Raw genomic sequence first — 22,687 nt, 5'->3', positions numbered from 1 at the left:
GAGAGGTAATCTCCTCTATATTATCACTATCTGCTGAGTGGAGAGGTAAACTCCTCTATATTATCACTATCTGCTGAGTGGAGAGGTAAACTCCTCTATATTATCATTATCTGCTGAGTGGAGAGGTAAACTCCTCTATATTATCATTATCTGCTGAGTGGTGAGGTAATCTCCTCTATATTATCACTATCTGCTGAGTGGAGAGGTAAACTCCTCTATATTATCATTATCTGCTGAGTGGAGAGGTAAACTCCTCTATATTATCATTATCTGCTGAGTGGAGAGGTAATCTCCTCTATATTATCACTATCTGCTGAGTGGAGAGGTAAACTCCTCTATATTATCACTATCTGCTGAGTGGAGAGGTAATCTCCTCTATATTATCATTATCTGCTGAGTGGAGAGGTAAACTCCTCTATATTATCATTATCTGCTGAGTGGAGAGGTAATCTCCTCTATATTATCACTATCTGCTGAGTGGAGAGGTAAACTCCTCTATATTATCACTATCTGCTGAGTGGAGAGGTAAACTCCTCTATATTATCATTATCTGCTGAGTGGAGAGGTAAACTCCTCTATATTATCATTATCTGCTGAGTGGTGAGGTAATCTCCTCTATATTATCACTATCTGCTGAGTGGAGAGGTAATCTCCTCTATATTATCACTATCTGCTGAGTGGAGAGGTAATCTCCTCTATATTATCATTATCTGCTGAGTGGAGAGGTAAACTCCTCTATATTATCACTATCTGCTGAGTGGAGAGGTAAACTCCTCTATATTATCACTATTTGCTGAGTGGAGAGGTAAACTCCTCTATATTATCACTATCTGCTGAGTGGAGAGGTAAACTCCTCTATATTATCACTATCTGCTGAGTGGAGAGGTAAACTCCTATATATTATCACTATCTGCTGAGTGGAGAGGTAAACTCCTCTATATTATCATTATCTGCTGAGTGGAGAGGTAATCTCCTCTATATTATCATTATCTGCTGAGTGGAGAGGTAATCTCCTCTATATTATCACTATCTGCTGAGTGGAGAGGTAATCTCCTCTATATTATCACTATCTGCTGAGTGGTGAGGTAATCTCCTCTATATTATCACTATCTGCTGAGTGGAGAGGTAAACTCCTCTATATTATCACTATCTGCTGAGTGGAGAGGTAAACTCCTCTATATTATCATTATCTGCTGAGCGGAGAGGTAAACTCCTCTATATTATCACTATCTGCTGAGCGGAGAGGTAAACTCCTCTATGTTATCACTATCTGCTGAGTGGTGAGGTAAACTCCTCTATATTATCACTATCTGCTGAGCGGAGAGGTAAACTCCTCTATATTATCACTATCTGCTGAGTGGTGAGGTAATCTCCTCTATATTATCACTATCTGCTGAGTGGAGAGGTAAACTCCTCTATATTATCACTATCTGCTGAGCGGAGAGGTAAACTCCTCTATATTATCATTATCTGCTGAGCGGAGAGGTAAACTCCTCTATATTATCATTATCTGCTGAGCGGAGAGGTAAACTCCTCTATATTATCATTATCTGCTGAGTGGAGAGGTAATCTCCTCTATATTATCACTATCTGCTGAGTGGTGAGGTAATCTCCTCTATATTATCACTATCTGCTGAGTGGAGAGGTAAACTCCTCTATATTATCACTATCTGCTGAGCGGAGAGGTAAACTCCTCTATATTATCATTATCTGCTGAGCGGAGAGGTAAACTCCTCTATATTATCATTATCTGCTGAGCGGAGAGGTAAACTCCTCTATATTATCATTATCTGCTGAGCGGAGAGGTAAACTCCTCTATATTATCATTATCTGCTGAGCGGAGAGTTAATCTCCTCTATATTATCATTATCTGCTGAGTGGAGAGGTAATCTCCTCTATATTATCACTATCTGCTGAGTGGTGAGGTAATCTCCTCTATATTATCACTATCTGCTGAGTGGAGAGGTAAACTCCTCTATATTATCACTATCTGCTGAGCGGAGAGGTAAACTCCTCTATATTATCATTATCTGCTGAGCGGAGAGGTAAACTCCTCTATATTATCATTATCTGCTGAGCGGAGAGGTAAACTCCTCTATATTATCACTATCTGCTGAGTGGAGAGGTAAACTCCTCTATATTATCACTATCTGCTGAGCGGAGAGGTAAACTCCTCTATATTATCATTATCTGCTGAGTGGAGAGGTAAACTCCTCTATATTATCACTATCTGCTGAGCGGAGAGGTAAACTCCTCTATATTATCACTATCTGCTGAGTGGAGAGGTAAACTCCTCTATATTATCACTATCTGCTGAGTGGAGAGGTAATCTCCTCTATATTATCACTATCTGCTGAGCGGAGAGGTAAACTCCTCTATATTATCACTATCTGCTGAGTGGAGAGGTAAACTCCTCTATATTATCACTATCTGCTGAGTGGAGAGGTAAACTCCTCTATATTATCATTATCTGCTGAGTGGAGAGGTAATCTCCTCTATATTATCATTATCTGCTGAGTGGAGAGGTAAACTCCTCTATATTATCACTATCTGCTGAGTGGAGAGGTAAACTCCTCTATATTATCACTATTTGCTGAGTGGAGAGGTAAACTCCTCTATATTATCACTATCTGCTGAGTGGAGAGGTAAACTCCTCTATATTATCACTATCTGCTGAGTGGAGAGGTAAACTCCTATATATTATCACTATCTGCTGAGTGGAGAGGTAAACTCCTCTATATTATCATTATCTGCTGAGTGGAGAGGTAATCTCCTCTATATTATCATTATCTGCTGAGTGGAGAGGTAATCTCCTCTATATTATCACTATCTGCTGAGTGGAGAGGTAATCTCCTCTATATTATCACTATCTGCTGAGTGGTGAGGTAATCTCCTCTATATTATCACTATCTGCTGAGTGGAGAGGTAAACTCCTCTATATTATCACTATCTGCTGAGTGGAGAGGTAAACTCCTCTATATTATCATTATCTGCTGAGCGGAGAGGTAAACTCCTCTATATTATCACTATCTGCTGAGCGGAGAGGTAAACTCCTCTATGTTATCACTATCTGCTGAGTGGTGAGGTAAACTCCTCTATATTATCACTATCTGCTGAGCGGAGAGGTAAACTCCTCTATATTATCACTATCTGCTGAGTGGTGAGGTAATCTCCTCTATATTATCACTATCTGCTGAGTGGAGAGGTAAACTCCTCTATATTATCACTATCTGCTGAGCGGAGAGGTAAACTCCTCTATATTATCATTATCTGCTGAGCGGAGAGGTAAACTCCTCTATATTATCATTATCTGCTGAGCGGAGAGGTAAACTCCTCTATATTATCATTATCTGCTGAGTGGAGAGGTAATCTCCTCTATATTATCACTATCTGCTGAGTGGTGAGGTAATCTCCTCTATATTATCACTATCTGCTGAGTGGAGAGGTAAACTCCTCTATATTATCACTATCTGCTGAGCGGAGAGGTAAACTCCTCTATATTATCATTATCTGCTGAGCGGAGAGGTAAACTCCTCTATATTATCATTATCTGCTGAGCGGAGAGGTAAACTCCTCTATATTATCATTATCTGCTGAGCGGAGAGGTAAACTCCTCTATATTATCATTATCTGCTGAGCGGAGAGTTAATCTCCTCTATATTATCATTATCTGCTGAGTGGAGAGGTAATCTCCTCTATATTATCACTATCTGCTGAGTGGTGAGGTAATCTCCTCTATATTATCACTATCTGCTGAGTGGAGAGGTAAACTCCTCTATATTATCACTATCTGCTGAGCGGAGAGGTAAACTCCTCTATATTATCATTATCTGCTGAGCGGAGAGGTAAACTCCTCTATATTATCATTATCTGCTGAGCGGAGAGGTAAACTCCTCTATATTATCACTATCTGCTGAGTGGAGAGGTAAACTCCTCTATATTATCACTATCTGCTGAGCGGAGAGGTAAACTCCTCTATATTATCATTATCTGCTGAGTGGAGAGGTAAACTCCTCTATATTATCACTATCTGCTGAGCGGAGAGGTAAACTCCTCTATATTATCACTATCTGCTGAGTGGAGAGGTAAACTCCTCTATATTATCACTATCTGCTGAGTGGAGAGGTAATCTCCTCTATATTATCACTATCTGCTGAGCGGAGAGGTAAACTCCTCTATATTATCACTATCTGCTGAGTGGAGAGGTAATCTCCTCTATATTATCATTATCTGCTGAGTGGAGAGGTAATCTCCTCTATATTATCACTATCTGCTGAGTGGAGAGGTAAACTCCTCTATATTATCACTATCTGCTGAGTGGAGAGGTAATCTCCTCTATATTATCATTATCTGCTGAGTGGAGAGGTAATCTCCTCTATATTATCATTATCTGCTGAGTGGTGAGGTAATCTCCTCTATATTATCATTATCTGCTGAGTGGAGAGGTAATCTCCTCTATATTATCACTATCTGCTGAGTGGAGAGGTAAACTCCTCTATATTATCACTATCTGCTGAGTGGAGAGGTAATCTCCTCTATATTATCATTATCTGCTGAGTGGAGAGGTAATCTCCTCTATATTATCATTATCTGCTGAGTGGTGAGGTAATCTCCTCTATATTATCATTATCTGCTGAGTGGAGAGGTAAACTCCTCTATATTATCATTATCTGCTGAGTGGAGAGGTAATCTCCTCTATATTATCATTATCTGCTGAGTGGAGAGGTAATCTCCTCTATATTATCATTATCTGCTGAGTGGTGAGGTAATCTCCTCTATATTATCATTATCTGCTGAGTGGAGAGGTAAACTCCTCTATATTATCATTATCTGCTGAGTGGAGAGGTAATCTCCTCTATATTATCATTATCTGCTGAGTGGAGAGGTAATCTCCTCTATATTATCATTATCTGCTGAGTGGTGAGGTAATCTCCTCTATATTATCATTATCTGCTGAGTGGAGAGGTAATCTCCTCTATATTATCATTATCTGCTGAGTGGAGAGGTAAACTCCTCTATATTATCATTATCTGCTGAGTGGAGAGGTAATCTCCTCTATATTATCACTATCTGCTGAGCGGAGAGTGGAGAGTCAGGGCGGAGCCCGCCCACTGCACTTGCATCTCATTAGCATATCATTTCCATTATGGAGGTTGCTAAAACGAGAAACTGATTTCTGCAGTAAAATAAAGAATCAGCGATAAAATACTGATGGCGGCTTCTCTCTCCCACTGTCTGTCCATACAGGATTACATCATAGTGAGGAAACCGTCCGACGACCGTGAGACTCCCATCATCTACCACCACGAGCCTGGACGACGGAGACCCACCGCAATCCCTCCCCCGCACTCTCCATCCCCTGAGGAGAAGATCCTACAACTCACCACCAAGATCACTGAGCTGCTGACCGGAGAGGTGACTGCTGGGAGATTATACAGTGTACACTGGAGGATTCTGGGTGATGAGAGGAGACTGCTGGGAGATTATACAGTATACACTGGAGGATTCTGGGTGATGAGAGGAGACTGCTGGGAGATTATACAGTGTACACTGGAGGATTCTGGGTGATGAGAGGAGACTGCTGGGAGATTATACAGTATACACTGGAGGATTCTGGGTGATGAGAGGAGACTGCTGGGAGATTATACAGTGTACACTGGAGGATTCTGGGTGATGAGTGGAGACTGCTGGGAGATTATACAGTATACACTGGAGGATTCTGGGTGATGAGTGGAGACTGCTGGGAGATTATACAGTGTACACTGGAGGATTCTGGGTGATGAGAGGAGACTGCTGGGAGATTATACAGTATACACTGGAGGATTCTGGGTGATGAGAGGAGACTGCTGGGAGATTATACAGTGTACACTGGGGGATTCTGGATGATGAGAGGAGACTGCTGGGAGATTATACAGTATACACTGGAGGATTCTGGATGATGAGAGGAGACTGCTGGGAGATTATACAGTGTACACTGGAGGATTCTGGGTGATGAGAGGAGACTGCTGGGAGATTATACAGTGTACACTGGAGGATTCTGGGTGATGAGAGGAGACTGGTGGGAGATTATACAGTATACACTGGAGGATTTTGGGGGATGAGAGGAGACTACTGGGAGATTATACAGTATACACTGGAGGATTCTGGGTGATGAGAGGAGACTGCTGGGAGATTATACAGTATACACTGGAGGATTCTGGATGATGAGAGGAGACTGCTGGGAGATTATACAGTATACACTGGAGGATTCTGGATGATGAGAGGATACTGCTGGGAGATTATACAGTGTACACTGGAGGATTCTGGATGATGAGAGGAGACTGGTGGGAGATTATACAGTATACACTGGAGGATTTTGGGGGATGAGAGGAGACTGGTGGGAGATTATACAGTATACACTGGAGGATTCTGGGTGATGAGAGTAGACTGCTGGGAGATTATACAGTATACACTGGGGGATTCTGGATGATGAGAGGAGACTGGTGGGAGATTATACAGTGTACACTGGAGGATTCTGGATGATGGGAGGAGACTGGTGGGAGATTATACAGTATACACTGGAGGATTTTGGGGGATGAGAGGAGACTACTGGGAGATTATACAGTATACACTGGAGGATTCTGGGTGATGAGAGTAGACTGCTGGGAGATTATACAGTATACACTGGGGGATTCTGGATGATGAGAGGAGACTGGTGGGAGATTATACAGTGTACACTGGAGGATTTTGGGGGATGAGAGGAGACTGGTGGGAGATTATACAGTATACACTGGAGGATTCTGGGTGATGAGAGTAGACTGCTGGGAGATTATACAGTATACACTGGGGGATTCTGGATGATGAGAGGAGACTGGTGGGAGATTATACAGTATACACTGGGGGATTCTGGATGATGAGAGGAGACTGGTGGGAGATTATACAGTATACACTGGAGGATTCTGGGTGATGAGAGTAGACTGCTGGGAGATTATACAGTATTCACTGGGGGATTTTGGGGGATGAGAGGAGACTGCTGGGAGATGATACAGTATACACTGGAGGATTCTGGGTGATGAGAGAAGACTGCTGGGAGATTATACAGTATACACTGGAGGATTTTGGGAGATGAGAGGAGACTGCTGGGAGATGATACAGTATACACTGGAGGATTCTGGATGATGAGAGGAGACTGCTGGGAGATGATACAGTATACACTGGAGGATTCTGGGTGATGAGAGGAGACTGCTGGGAGATGATACAGTATACACTGGAGGATTCTGGGTGATGAGAGGAGACTGCTGGGAGATTATACAGTATACACTGGAGGATTTTGGGGGATGAGAGGAGACTACTGGGAGATTATACAGTATACACTGGAGGATTCTGGGTGATGAGAGTAGACTGCTGGGAGATTATACAGTATACACTGGAGGATTCTGGGTGATGAGAGGAGACTGGTGGGAGATTATACAGTATACACTGGAGGATTCTGGATGATGAGAGGAGACTGCTGGGAGATTATACAGTATACACTGGAGGATTCTGGATGATGAGAGGAGACTGGTGGGAGATTATACAGTATACACTGGAGGATTCTGGATGATGAGAGTAGACTGCTGGGAGATTATACAGTATACACTGGAGGATTCTGGATGATGAGAGGAGACTGGTGGGAGATTATACAGTATACACTGGAGGATTCTGGATGATGAGAGTAGACTGCTGGGAGATTATACAGTATACACTGGAGGATTCTGGATGATGAGAGGAGACTGGTGGGAGATTATACAGTATACACTGGAGGATTCTGGATGATGAGAGGAGACTGCTGGGAGATTATACAGTATACACTGGAGGATTTTGGGGGATGAGAGGAGACTGCTGGGAGATGATACAGTATACACTGGAGGATTCTGGATGATGAGAGGAGACTGCTGGGAGATGATACAGTATACACTGGAGGATTCTGGGTGATGAGAGGAGACTGGTGGGAGATTATACAGTATACACTGGAGGATTCTGGGTGATGAGAGGAGACTGCTGGGAGATGATACAGTGTACACTGGAGGATTCTGGGTGATGAGAGGAGACTGCTGGGATATTATACAGTATACACTGGAGGATTCTGGGTGATGAGAGGAGACTGCTGGGAGATTATACAGTATACACTGGGGGATTCTGGGTGATGAGAGGAGACTGCTGGGAGATTATACAGTGTACACTGGAGGATTCTGGATGATGAGAGGAGACTGCTGGGAGATTATACAGTATACACTGGAGGATTTTGGGGGATGAGAGGAGACTGCTGGGAGATGATACAGTATACACTGGAGGATTCTGGATGATGAGAGGAGACTGCTGGGAGATGATACAGTATACACTGGAGGATTCTGGGTGATGAGAGGAGACTGCTGGGAGATGATACAGTATACACTGGAGGATTCTGGGTGATGAGAGGAGACTGCTGGGAGATTATACAGTATACACTGGAGGATTCTGGGTGATGAGAGGAGACTGCTGGGAGATTATACAGTGTACACTGGAGGATTCTGGATGATGAGAGGAGACTGCTGGGAGATTATACAGTATACACTGGAGGATTTTGGGGGATGAGAGGAGACTGCTGGGAGATGATACAGTATACACTGGAGGATTCTGGGTGATGAGAGGAGACTGCTGGGAGATTATACAGTATACACTGGAGGATTCTGGGTGATGAGAGGAGACTGCTGGGAGATTATACAGTATACACTGGAGGATTCTGGGTGATGAGAGGAGACTGCTGGGAGATTATACAGTATACACTGGAGGATTCTGGATGATGAGAGGAGACTGCTGGGAGATGATACAGTATACACTGGAGGATTCTGGGTGATGAGAGGAGACTGCTGGGAGATGATACAGTATACACTGGAGGATTCTGGGTGATGAGAGGAGACTGCTGGGAGATTATACAGTATACACTGGAGGATTTTGGGGGATGAGAGGAGACTACTGGGAGATTATACAGTATACACTGGAGGATTCTGGGTGATGAGAGTAGACTGCTGGGAGATTATACAGTATACACTGGAGGATTCTGGATGATGAGAGGAGACTGCTGGGAGATTATACATTATACACTGGAGGATTCTGGGTGATGAGAGGAGACTGCTGGGAGATTATACAGTATACACTGGAGGATTCTGGGTGATGAGAGGAGACTGCTGGGAGATTATACAGTGTACACTGGGGGATTCTGGATGATGAGAGGAGACTGCTGGGAGATTATACAGTATACACTGGAGGATTCTGGGTGATGAGAGGAGACTGCTGGGAGATTATACAGTATACACTGGGGGATTCTGGGTGATGAGAGGAGACTGCTGGGAGATTATACAGTGTACACTGGGGGATTCTGGATGATGAGAGGAGACTGCTGGGAGATTATACAGTATACACTGGAGGATTCTGGATGATGAGAGGAGACTTCTGGGAGATTATACAGTGTACACTGGGGGATTCTGGATGATGAGAGGAGACTGCTGGGAGATTATACAGTATACACTGGAGGATTCTGGATGATGAGAGGAGACTGCTGGGAGATTATACAGTATACACTGGAGGATTCTGGGTTATGAGAGGAGACTGCTGGGAGATTATACACTATACACTGGGGGATTCTGGGTGATGAGAGGAGACTGCTGGGAGATTATACAGTATACACTGGGGGATTCTGGGTGATGAGAGGAGACTGCTGGGAGATTATACAGTATACACTGGAGGATTCTGGGTGATGAGAGGAGACTGCTGGGAGATTATACAGTATACACTGGAGGATTCTGGATGATGAGAGGAGACTGCTGGGAGATGATACAGTATACACTGGAGGATTCTGGATGTTGAGAGGAGACTGCTGGGAGATTATACAGTGTACACTGGAGGATTCTGGATGATGAGAGGAGACTGCTGGGAGATGATACAGTATACACTGGAGGATTTTGGGGGATGAGAGGAGACTGCTGGGAGATTATACAGTATACACTGGAGGATTCTGGATGATGAGAGGAGACTGCTGGGAGATGATACAGTATACACTGGAGGATTCTGGATGATGAGAGTTGACTGCTGGGAGATGATACAGTATACACTGGAGGATTCTGGGTGATGAGAGGAGACTGCTGGGAGATTATACAGTGTACACTGGGGGATTCTGGATGATGAGAGGAGACTGCTGGGAGATTATAAAGTATACACTGGAGGATTCTGGGTGAGGAGAGGAGACTGCTGGGAGATTATACAGTATACACTGGAGGATTTTGGGGGATGAGAGGAGACTGCTGGGAGATTATACAGTATACACTGGAGGATTCTGGGTGATGAGAGGAGACTGCTGGGAGATTATACAGTATACACTGGAGGATTCTGGATGATGAGAGGAGACTGCTGGGAGATTATACAGTATACACTGGAGGATTTTGGGGGATGAGAGGAGACTGCTGGGAGATTATACAGTATACACTGGAGGATTCTGGGTGATGAGAGGAGACTGCTGGGAGATTATACAGTATACACTGGAGGATTCTGGGTGATGAGAGGAGACTACTGGGAGATTATACAGTATACACTGGAGGATTCTGGGTGATGAGAGGAGACTGCTGGGAGATTATACAGTATACACTGGAGGATTCTGGGTGATGAGAGGAGACTGCTGGGAGATTATACAGTATACACTGGAGGATTCTGGGTGATGAGAGGAGACTGCTGGGAGATTATACAGTATACACTGGAGGATTCTGGGTGATGAGAGGAGACTGCTGGGAGATTATACAGTATACACTGGAGGATTCTGGGTGATGAGAGGAGACTGCTGGGAGATTATACAGTATACACTGGAGGATTCTGGGTGATGAGAGGAGACTGCTGGGAGATTATACAGTATACACTGGAGGATTCTGGGTGATGAGAGGAGACTACTGGGAGATTATACAGTATACACTGGAGGATTCTGGGTGATGAGAGGAGACTGCTGGGAAATTATACAGTATACACTGGAGGATTCTGGGTGATGAGAGGAGACTGCTGGGAGATTATACAGCAGTGGTCCCCAACCTTTTTTGCACCAGGGACCGGTTTCAAGCAAGACCATTCTTCCATGGCCCGGCAGGGCGGGGATGGAGGTGTGGCAGGGGCGGGGCTTTGGTCATAAGGGGGCGGGACTATGGACACGGTTGTAGTGTAGCAGTGCATACTTATAATTAAATAACATTTATAATGTGACTCAACTCACCATAGGTTTTGAATGAGTGCTCCATCACCCCCTTCTCCCCATCATTGCCTTCACCCCATCACTCCCCTCTCCCCATCATTGCCTTCAACCCATCACTCCCTTCTCCCCATCATTGTCTTCAGCCCATCACTCCCTTCTCTCCATCATTGCCTTCACCCCATCACTCCCCTCTCCCCATCATTGCCTTCACCCCATCACTCCCTTCTCTCCATCATTGCCTTCACCCCATCACTCCCCTCTCCCCATCATTGCCTTCACCCCATCACTCCCCTCTCCCCATCATTACCTTCACCCCATCACTCCCTTCTCCCCATCACTGCCGTCTCCCCATCACTGCCGTCTCCCCATCACTGCCTTCTCCCCATCACTCCCTTCTCCCCATCACTCCCTTCTCCCCATCACTCCCCTCTCCCCATCATTACCTTCACCCCATCACTCCCTTCTCCCCATCATTGTCTTCAGCCCATCACTCCCTTCTCTCCATCATTGTCTTCACCCCATCACTCCCTTCACCCCATCATTGTCTTCACCCCATCACTCCCTTCACCCCATCATTGCCTTCACCCCATCACTCCCCTCTCCCCATCATTGCCTTCACCCCATCACTCCCTTCTCCCCATCATTGCCTTCAGCCCATCACTCCCCTCTCCCCATCATTACCTTCACCCCATCACTCCCTTCTCCCCATCATTGCCTTCTCACTCCCTTCTCCCCATCATTGCCTTCACCCCATCACTCCCTTCTACCCATCATTGCCTTCACCCCATCACTCCCTTCTACCCATCATTACCTTCACCCCATCACTCCCTTCTCCCCATCATTGCCTTCACCCCATCACTCCCTTCTCCCCATCATTGTCTTCAGCCCATCACTCCCTTCTCCCCATCACTCCCTTCACCCCATCACTCCCTTCTCCCCATCATTGCCTTCACCCCATCACTCCCCTCTCCCCATCATTGCCTTCACCCCATCACTCCCCTCTCCCCATCACTGCTGTCTCTCCATCACTCCCCTCATGTCCTTCTCCTCATGTTCCCATCTCCTCCAGGGCCAGGCTACACAAACACAGACCAACACACACACACACACAGACACCACCTCTCTCCTCTCACCTGCCCGCCGCCCGCGCTTCCTCGCTCTGACACAGCAGCGGCCGCGCTCCTCTCTGTGTCAGTCAGAGACAGGAAGCGCGGGCGGCGGGCAGGAAGCTGGACGCAGTGGACGGGTCCTTGCAGCTCCGCTCCTGCTATTCCCTCCTGCAGGCAGCGGAGCTGCTTGGATCGCTCCCTGCCGCCGCTACACACGCCGCCCCAGCCCCCGCTACGCCACTGACCGCCCCTGGCTCCCCTTGTGTCCGCGGACCGGCAAGGGCACTGCAGCGGCCCGGTGCTGGGCCGCGGACCGGCGGTTGGGGACCCCTGTTATACAGTATACACTGGAGGATTCTGGGTGATGAGAGGAGACTGGTGGGAGATTATACAGTATACACTGGGGGATTCTGGATGATGAGAGGAGACGGCTGGGAGATTATACAGTATACACTGGAGGATTCTGGGTGATGAGAGGAGACTGCTGGGAGATTATACAGTATACACTGGAGGATTTTGGGGGATGAGAGGAGACTGCTGGGAGATTATACAGTATACACTGGAGGATTCTGGGTGATGAGAGGAGACTGCTGGGAGATTATACAGTATACACTGGAGGATTCTGGGTGATGAGAGGAGACTGCTGGGAGATTATACAGTATACACTGGAGGATTCTGGGTGATGAGAGGAGACTGCTGGGAGATTATACAGTATACACTGGAGGATTCTGGGTGATGAGAGGAGACTGCTGGGAGATTATACAGTATACACTGGAGGATTCTGGGTGATGAGAGGAGACTGCTGGGAGATTATACAGTATACACTGGAGGATTCAGGGTGATGAGAGGAGACTGCTGGGAGATTATACAGTATACACTGGAGGATTCTGGATGATGAGAGGAGACTGCTTGGAGATTATACAGTGTACACTGGGGGATTCTGGGTGATGAGAGGAGACTGCTGGGAGATTATACAGTGTACACTGGGGGATTCTGGGTGATGAGAGGAGACTGCTGGGAGATTATACAGTATACACTGGGGGATTCTGGGTGATGAGAGGAGACTGCTGGGAGATTATACAGTATACACTGGAGGATTCTGGGTGATGAGAGGAGACTGCTTGGAGATTATACAGTGTACACTGGAGGATTCTGGGTGATGAGAGGAGACTGCTGGGAGATTATACAGTGTACACTGGGGGATTCTGGGTGATGAGAGGAGACTGCTGGGAGATTATACAGTATACACTGGGGGATTCTGGGTGATGAGAGGAGACTGCTGGGAGATTATACAGTATACACTGGAGGATTCTGGGTGATGAGAGGAGACTGCTGGGAGATTATACAGTATACACTGGAGTATTCTGGGTGATGAGAGGAGACTGCTGGGAGATTATACAGTGTACACTGGAGGATTCTGGGTGATGAGAGGAGACTGCTGGGAGATTATACAGTATACACTGGAGGATTCTGGGTGATGAGAGGAGACTGATGGGAGATTATACAGTATACACTGGAGGATTCTGGGTGATGAGAGGAGACTGCTGGGAGATTATACAGTATACACTGGAGGATTCTGGGTGATGAGAGGAGACTGCTGAGAGATTACACCGTGTACACTGGAGGATTCTGGGTGATGAGAGGAGACTGTTGGGAGATTATACAGTATACACTGGAGGATTCTGGGTGATGAGAGGAGACTGTTGGGAGATTATACAGTATACACTGGAGGATTCTGGGTGATGAGAGGAGACTGTTGGGAGATTATACAGTATACTCTGGAGGATTCTGGGTGATGAAAGGAGACTGCTGGGAGATTATACAGTATACACTGGAGGATTCTGGGTGATGAGAGGAGACTGCTGAGAGATTACACCGTGTACACTGGAGGATTCTGGGTGATGAGAGGAGACTGTTGGGAGATTATACAGTATACACTGGAGGATTCTGGGTGATGAGAGGAGACTGCTGGGAGATTATACAGTATACTCTGGAGGATTCTGGGTGATGAGAGGAGACTGCTGGGAGATTATACAGTATACACTGAAGGATTCTGGGTGATGAGTGGAGACTGCTGGGAGATTATACAGTATACACTGGAGGATTCTGGGTGATGAGAGGAGACTGTTGGGAGATTATACAGTATACACTGGAGGATTCTGGGTGATGAGAGGAGACTGCTGGGAGATTATACAGTATACACTGGAGGATTCTGGGTGATGAGAGGAGACTGCTGGGAGATTATACAGTATACTCTGGAGGATTCTGGGTGATGAGAGGAGACTGCTGGGAGATTATACAGTATACACTGAAGGATTCTGGGTGATGAGAGGAGACTGCTGGGAGATTATACAGTATACACTGGAGGATTCTGGGTGATGAGAGGAGACTGCTGGGAGATTACACCGTGTACACTGGAGGATTCTGGGTGATGAGAGGAGACTGTTGGGAGATTATACAGTGTACACTGGGGGATTTTGGGTGATGTGAGGAGACTGCTGGGAGATTATACAGTATACACTGGAGGATTCTGGGTGATGAGAGGAGACTGCTGGGAGATTACACAGTGTACACTGGAGGATTCTGGGTGATGTCTCTCTCTTTGGTTGTCAGGTTCCTCTCCGGTGTCAGGACGTCGCTCTCTATTTCTCCGTGGAGGAGTGGGATTATGTAGAAGGACACCGGGATCTGTACTCGGACGTTGTGGTGGAGAAGCTCCGGGTTCGTCCAGGTGAGTAGAGACGTGTGTATTGTACATTCTCACTGCGGGCTCTGGTGCTCTGGGGTCTTGTCTTGCCCGGTCATGTAGAAGCTCCCGGTTTCGGCTCTTACATCTGGTTCTGGTCCTACCTCTGCGGCGTGTCGGACGTGTCATTGTCGGGGTCGCCCGTCTCTACATGGCAGTGTGTGCCCTTATCTGATCTCCGCGGCCTCGATCCTTTCATCGCACACAGACAAGTGACCTTTATCAGCAGAGTAACTTGTATCTCTCCCTGATGGATCCTCTGCTTCTGGCTTCTTCAGGGACATGAAGCCTGGACCTCTGGATCTCTAGTCAGGTGTCTCTCCTTTTCATCCTCCTCATGCATCAAGAAATCGTTACAATAAAGTATCACTCCCCATACTACTATTGAAGCATATACCATGGTATGTAAAACTTTGGACACCCCTGGTCAAAATTGCTGTTGTGGACAGTTAAACAAGTTGCAGATGACATGAGCTCTACAAGGACTACAGTTAGAGGTGAAACCTTACCTATGTATGTTAGGCAAAACAAATATATACAGTACAGACCAAAAGTTTGGACACACCTTCTCATTCAAAGAGTTTTCTTTATTTTCATGACTATGAAAATTGTAGATTCGCTCTGAAGGCATCAAAACTATGAATTACCACATGTGGAATTATATAATTAATAAAAAAGTGTGAAACAACTGAGAATATGTCTTATATTCTAGGTTCTTCACAGTAGCCACCTTTTGCTTTGATTACTGCTTTGCACACTCTTGGCATTCTCTTAATGAAATTCAAGAGGTAGTCACCGGAAATGGTCTTCCAACAGTCTTGAAGGAGTTCCCAGAGATGCTTAGCACTTGTTGGCCCTTTTCCCTTTACTCTGCGGTCCAGCTCACCCCAAACCATCTTGATTGGGTTCAGGTCTGGTGACTGTGGAGGCCAGGTCATCTGGCGTAGCACCCCATCACTCCTTCTTGGTCAGATAGCCCTTACACAGCCTGGAGGTGTGTTTGAGGTCATTGTCCTGTTGAAAAATAAATGATGGTTCAACTAAACGCAAACCGGATGGAATAGCATGCCGCTGCAAGATGCTGTGGTAGCCATGCTGGTTCAGTATGCCTTCAGTTTTGAATAAATCCCCAACAGTGTCACCAGCAAAGCACCCCCACACCATCACACCTCCTCCTCCATGCTTCACGGTGGGAACCAGGCATGTAGAGTCCATCCGTTCACCTTTTCTGCGTCGCACAAAGACACGGTGGTTGGAACCAGAGATCTCAAATTTGGACTCATCAGACCAAAGCACAGATTTCCACTGGTCTAATGTCCATTCCTTGTGTTCTTTAGCCCAAACAAGTCTCTTCTGCTTGTTGCCTGTCCTTAGCAGTGGTTTCCTAGCAGCTATTTTGCCATGAAGGCCTGCTGCACAAAGTCTCCTCTTAACAGTTGTTGTAGAGATGTGTCTGCTGCTAGAACTCTGTGTGGCATTGACCTGGTCTCTAATTTGAGCTGCTGTTAACCTGCGATTTCTGAGGCTGGTGACTTGGATGAACTTATCCTCCGCAGCAGAGGCAACTCTTGGTCTTCCTTTCCTGGGGCGGTCCTCATGTGAGCCAGTTTCGTTGTAGCGCTTGATGGTTTTTGCCACTGCACTTGGTTACACTTTCAAAGTTTACCCAATTTTTCGGACTGACTGACCTTCATTTTTTAAAGTAATGATGGCCACTCGTTTTTCTTTACTCAGCTGCTTTTTTCTTGCCATAATACAAATTCTAACAGTCTATTCAGTAGGACTATCAGCTGTGTATCCACCAGACTTCTGCACAACACAACTGATGGTCCCAACCCCATTTATAAGGCAAGAAATCCCACTTATTAAACCTGACAGGGCACACCTGTGAAGTGAAAACCATTCCCGGTGACTACCTCTTGAAGCTCATCAAGAGAATGCCAAGAGTATGCAAAGCAGTAATCAAAGCAAAAGGTGTCTACTCCAAAGAACCTAGAATATAAGACATATTTTCAGTTGTTTCACACTTTTTTGTTAATTCTATAATTCCACATGTGTTAATTCATAGTTTTGATGTCTTCAGAGTGAATCTACAATTTTCATAGTCATGAATATAAAGAAAACTCTTTGAATGAGAAGTGTCCAAACTTTTGGTCTGTACTGTATATTTTTCATATTTTACCTTTAAACATTGGAAAATGGGCTGATGTAAAAGTTTGGGCACCCTGTATGGTTAGTACCTAGTATCACCCCCCTTTTGAAAGTATCACAGCTTGTAAACACTTTTGTAACCGGCTAAAAGAGTCTTTCAATCCTTGTATTTGGGATTTTCATTGATTCTTCCAGTTCTGTGAGATTCCCGGGTCATCTTGCATCCTTTATTTTGAGGTCTAGACACAGATTATCAATAATGTTCAGATCAGGGACTGTGAGGGCCATTGTAAAACCTTCAGCTTGCGCCTTGTGAAGTCGTCTATTGTAGATTTTGTCGTGTGTTTAGGATCATTATTCATTTGTAGAAGCCGTCCTCTTCCTCTTTTCACCTTCATCTTTTTTACAGATATTGTTAGGTGTGCATCAATAATTTGTTGAAATTTCATTGAATTTGTTCTTCCCTCTACCTGTAAAATCTTCCCTGTGGCATTGGCTGCAACACATCCTCAATGCATGATTGATCCACCCATGTTTAATGGTTGGCGAGACGTTCTTTTCCTGAAATTCGTGGCCCTTTTCACTCCATATATGCCTTTGATCATTATGGTTCTATTTTAATCTCCACAGGACTTGTTTCCAGAATCCATCAGTTTTGTTTAGATGTTTTTGCATGTTTCTGACACTGAATTTTATGGGGAGGACACAGGAGAGGTTTTCTGCCTATGACTCTTCCATGAAAACCATATTTGTGCAGGTGTCTGAGAAGTATAACAATGTACGAAGCTCCAGAGTCTTTTAAATTTTTCTGAATGTCTATTGCAGTCAATTGGGGGTTCTTTTTTGCCTTTCTCCCAATCCTACAAGCAGCTCTCACTGAAATGTTACTTGGTATTCCAGATCTTATCTTGACCCCCAGTGTTCCTGTTAGTTGCCATTTCATATGAGGAAAGGGCAACTTGAAAACACTCTGCTGTCTTTTTATAGCCATCTCTTGCTTTGTGGGCCTCCACCATTTTCATTAACCGAGCGCTAAGCAACTTCTTAGAAGAACCCATGGCGGCTGTTTTTTGGCACACTGTTAGAGGAGGCTGAGTTTTTATTAAGCTGGAAAATTTCCATCTCTTCGCCTTTCCCGAACGTTGATGGTGAACAAGCCATAACCTAAAAGGCTAAGGTCTGAAACCTTGGTCAAAGTTATCTGAGCAGGTGCCCAAATGTTTGGCCCCCTCATCCTCATCCTAGTTGTCATGGTCCCTTCATCCCCATCCTGTTGTACATGTTCGCCTCATCCCCATCCTGGTATACATGGTTCCCTCATCTCTATCATGGTGTACATGGTCCCCCTCATCTGCAACCTGGTATACATGACCCCCTCATCCTCCTCGTGGTGTACATGGTCCACTCATCTGCATCCTGATATACATGGTCCCCTCATCCACATCCTGGTATACAGGGTCCCCTCATCCCCATCCTGGTATAAATGGTCCCCTCATCCCCTTCCTGGTATACATGGACCCCTCATCCCCATCCTGGTATATGTGGCCCCCTCATCCCCATCCTGGTGTACATGGTCCCCTCATCCCCATCCTGGTATACATGGCCCCCTCATCCCCATCCTGGTATACATGGCCCCCTCATCCCCATCCTGGTATACATGGCCCCCTCATCCCCATCCTGGTGTATATGGTCCCCTCATCCCCATCCTGGTATAAATGGTCCCCTCATCCCTATCCTGGTATACATGGTCCCCTCATCCCCATCCTGGTATACATGGTCCCCTCATCCCCCTTCCTGGTATACATGGTCCCCTCATCCCCTTCCTGGTATACATGGTCCCCTCATTCCCTTCCTGGTATACATGGTCCCCTCATCCCCATCCTGGTATAAATGGTCCGCTCATCCCCATCCTGGTATAAATGGTCCGCTCATCCCCATCCTGGTGTATATGGTCCCCTCATCCCCATCCTGGTATACAGGGTCCCCTCATCCCCTTCCTGGTATACATGGCCCCCTCATCCCCATCCTGGTATACATGGTCCCCTCATCCCCATCCTGGTATACATGGCCCCATAACCCTGCACACTTAAAAAAGAAAACAAATTCTGCTCACTTTCCCTCGGCTCCCTCGCAGCACTGCGTCCAGTGCTGTCAGCACCTGATTTCGGTGTGTAAGCAGCACATGAAGTCACTGCCATGCGCTGTCACACACTGAGGTCAGCTGCCAGAATATTCCCTGCTCCCACCACTCGGCGCTGGATTCAGTGCATAGAGGTGGGCGGTATTATGGGCGTGGGGAGCAGTGAAGATGAATTTTCCTTAAAAGAATCCTACCTCCTGTGACCTACTCCTCCGTCGCTCCCACCCACAGCCAATTTAAGGCGCATCCAGACTATAAGACAAACCCACCCACTTTCCTCTCAAATTTTGGAGGCAAAAAGTGCATCTTTTATTCTGAAAAATACCGTGTGTGTGTGTGTGTGTATGTGTGTATGCGTGTGCGTGTGTGTGTGTGTGTGTATGTATGTGTGTGTGTATGTGTGCATGCGCGCACACACACGCACATTGTATTGTGTATGTTTTTTATTTTTTGTCTAAAATACAACGTAATTGTGTGATCTTTGGAGATAATTTCATCTTTCGGCTTGCTTAACTGTTCACAGTTACAGTAATTTTGACCAGTAGTGCACAAACTTTTACAAGCCACTGTACACCCCTACACCTAAAACATTCACCTTACAGGCAGCTGAGGCTTCAGCTTCTTCATGAAGTCATAGCTGACGATGAGGCGATGGATTTCATGTCCGAACAGCAGTGTAAGGAGGGGGACAGTCATGTCTGTTAGAGGTGACTTGAACGCTGCAGCACGGACTTCTGCGATCCCTCACTACACAGATATCTCTTGAGGAAGGCCATAAATAGGCCGAAACATCGACAATGTTTGTCTGGATTCCTTTGGATTTGCTTTACCTCTGGCACTCAAAAAATGTTATTATGATATACGGCAAAAGTTGACAATTTATTGAGATGCATGTCTGTTAGAGGGTCACCTAGATACTACTCCCATCATCTCATGTAACCCTCTCTTGTCTGGCTGTTTCCTACAGATGGCCTCAGTGTAAGGAGGGGGACAGTCATGTCTGTTAGAGGGTCACCTAGATACTACTCCCATCATCTCATGTAACCCTCTCTTGTCCGGCTGTTTCCTACAGATGGCCTCAGTGTAAGGAGGGGGACAGTCATGTCTGTTAGAGGGTCACCTAGATACTACTCCCATCATCCCATGTAACATTCTCTTGTCCGGCTGTTTCCTACAGATGGCCTCAGTGTAAGGAGGGGGACAGTCATGTCTGTTAGAGGGTCACCTAGATACTACTCCCATCATCTCATGTAACCCTCTCTTGTCTGGCTGTTTCCTACAGATGGCCTCAGTGTAAGGAAGGGGACAGTCATGTCTGTTAGAGGGTCACCTAGATACTACTCCCATCATCTCATGTAACACTCTCTTGTCTGGCTGTTTCCTACAGATGGCCTCAGTGTAAGGAGGGGGACAGTCATGTCTGTTAGAGGGTCACCTAGATACTACTCCCATCATCTCATGTAACCCTCTCTTGTCCGGCTGTTTCCTACAGATGGCCTCAGTGTAAGGAGGGGGACAGTCATGTCAGTTAGAGGGTCACCTAGATACTACTCCCATCATCTCCTGTAACACTCTCTTGTCCGGCTGTTTCCTACAGATGGCCTCAGTGTAAGGAGGGGACAGTCATGTCTGTTAGAGGGTCACCTAGATACTACTCCCATCATCTCATGTAACCCTTTCTTGTCCGGCTGTTTCCTACAGATGGCCTCAGTGTAAGGAGGGGGACAGTCATGTCTGTTAGAGGGTCACCTAGATACTACTCCCATCATCTCATGTAACCCTTTCTTGTCCGGCTGTTTCCTACAGATGGACTCAGTGTAAGGAGGGGACAGTCATGTCTGTTAGAGGGTCACCTAGATACTACTCCCATCATCCCATGTAACCCTCTCTTGTCTGGCTGTTTCCTACAGATGGACTCAGTGTAAGGAGGGGGACAGTCATGTCTGTTAGAGGGTCACCTAGATACTACTCCCATCATCTCATGTAACCCTCTCTTGTCCGGCTGTTTCCTACAGATGGCCTTAGTGTAAGGAGGGGGACAGTCATGTCTGTTAGAGGGTCACCTAGATACTACTCCCATCATCCCATGTAACCCTCTCTTGTCCGGCTGTTTCCTACAGATGGACTCAGTGTAAGGAGGGGGACAGTCATGTCTGTTAGAGGGTCACCTAGATACTACTCCCATCATCCCATGTAACCCTCTCTTGTCTGGCTGTTTCTTACAGATGGACTCCGTATAAGAAATCCCCCGGAGAGACGTCCGGCTCCTCCGTATTCCCAGGACTGTCCGGAGAGTGGCCAGGTAGATGAAGCTGGGCCTCCACCACATCTATATGGGGGGCGCTCAGAGATTTGGGGTCTTCCTGGTGATGTCTGCTGTATTGTACTGAGCTGTTATATATGTGACATCAGGGCGGAGATCTGACTGATATTAAAGTGAAGGATGAAGACGAGCAGATGATGGGCGATCAGCCGTGTGTGAGCGATGTGAAGGAGGAGAGTCCAGGAGATGATACAGCAGGTATGTAACAATGGGGTCACCGGTGTCTTCTGGTGGCGCTGCACCTTACAGATAATGATAGTTCAGTAAATTACACCTCAGATGGGCATTAGCACATGACAGATTACATAGTGTTATATATTACCAAAATCTAAGCCAGAATGCAGAAAAATGAAGTACACCCCTTGCTGTGTATATATGATAATGGAGGCAGCACAGCGATTACATGACTACTTGTGCCTCTTATGTTGGTGACCTTCCAGATCATTGTGAGAATCTTTCTCCAAGAAGGAGGTGGTGACAATGAGCAGAGTTCTCACCAACATGGGCTGTTAAAGCACAAGTCGTGTCATCTAATTGGTGCGCGGCCTCCATTATCTTTTATATGTTGGAGGAGCATTAATTGCCGAGGAGGCTTGACACCCACAACCCTCGCTGGTGCTGCTTCTATCCTTCAATTTTTATATACGTACAGTGATTGCCAAAAGTGTTGGCACCCTTGAAATTGTTCCACAAAATGAAGTATTTCTCCAAGAAAATAATTCCAATTACACATGCTTTGTTATACACGCTTATTTCCTTTGTGTGTTGTTCTAATGCACACAAAAAAACAGAGGGGGGAAAAAGGCAAATTGGACATCATTTCACACACAACCCCAAAAATGGGCCAGGCAAAATTGTGAGTAAACAACTGTTTCCAGCATGTGATGCTCGTTCACACTCGCCTGTGGCAAGTAACATGTGTGGGTAATATTAGAATCACACTTGAAACCAGATAAAAAGGGGAGAAGTTGACTCAATCTTTGCATTAGGT

At 45.9% G+C, this 22,687-nt stretch overlaps 1 pseudogene; it reads left to right on the top strand.

Moving 5' to 3' along the window:
• Positions 1 to 22,687, top strand: part of LOC141078812 (uncharacterized) — a 74,044-nt pseudogene that overhangs the window by 2,564 nt on the left and 48,793 nt on the right.

This window comes from Dendrobates tinctorius, unplaced genomic scaffold, assembly GCF_039654945.1.
Source record: "Dendrobates tinctorius isolate UK_male_01 unplaced genomic scaffold, ASM3965494v1 ptg000602l, whole genome shotgun sequence".
Classification (NCBI taxonomy): domain Eukaryota; kingdom Metazoa; phylum Chordata; class Amphibia; order Anura; family Dendrobatidae; genus Dendrobates; species Dendrobates tinctorius.
This window is presented reverse-complemented; position numbering and strand designations above follow the sequence as displayed.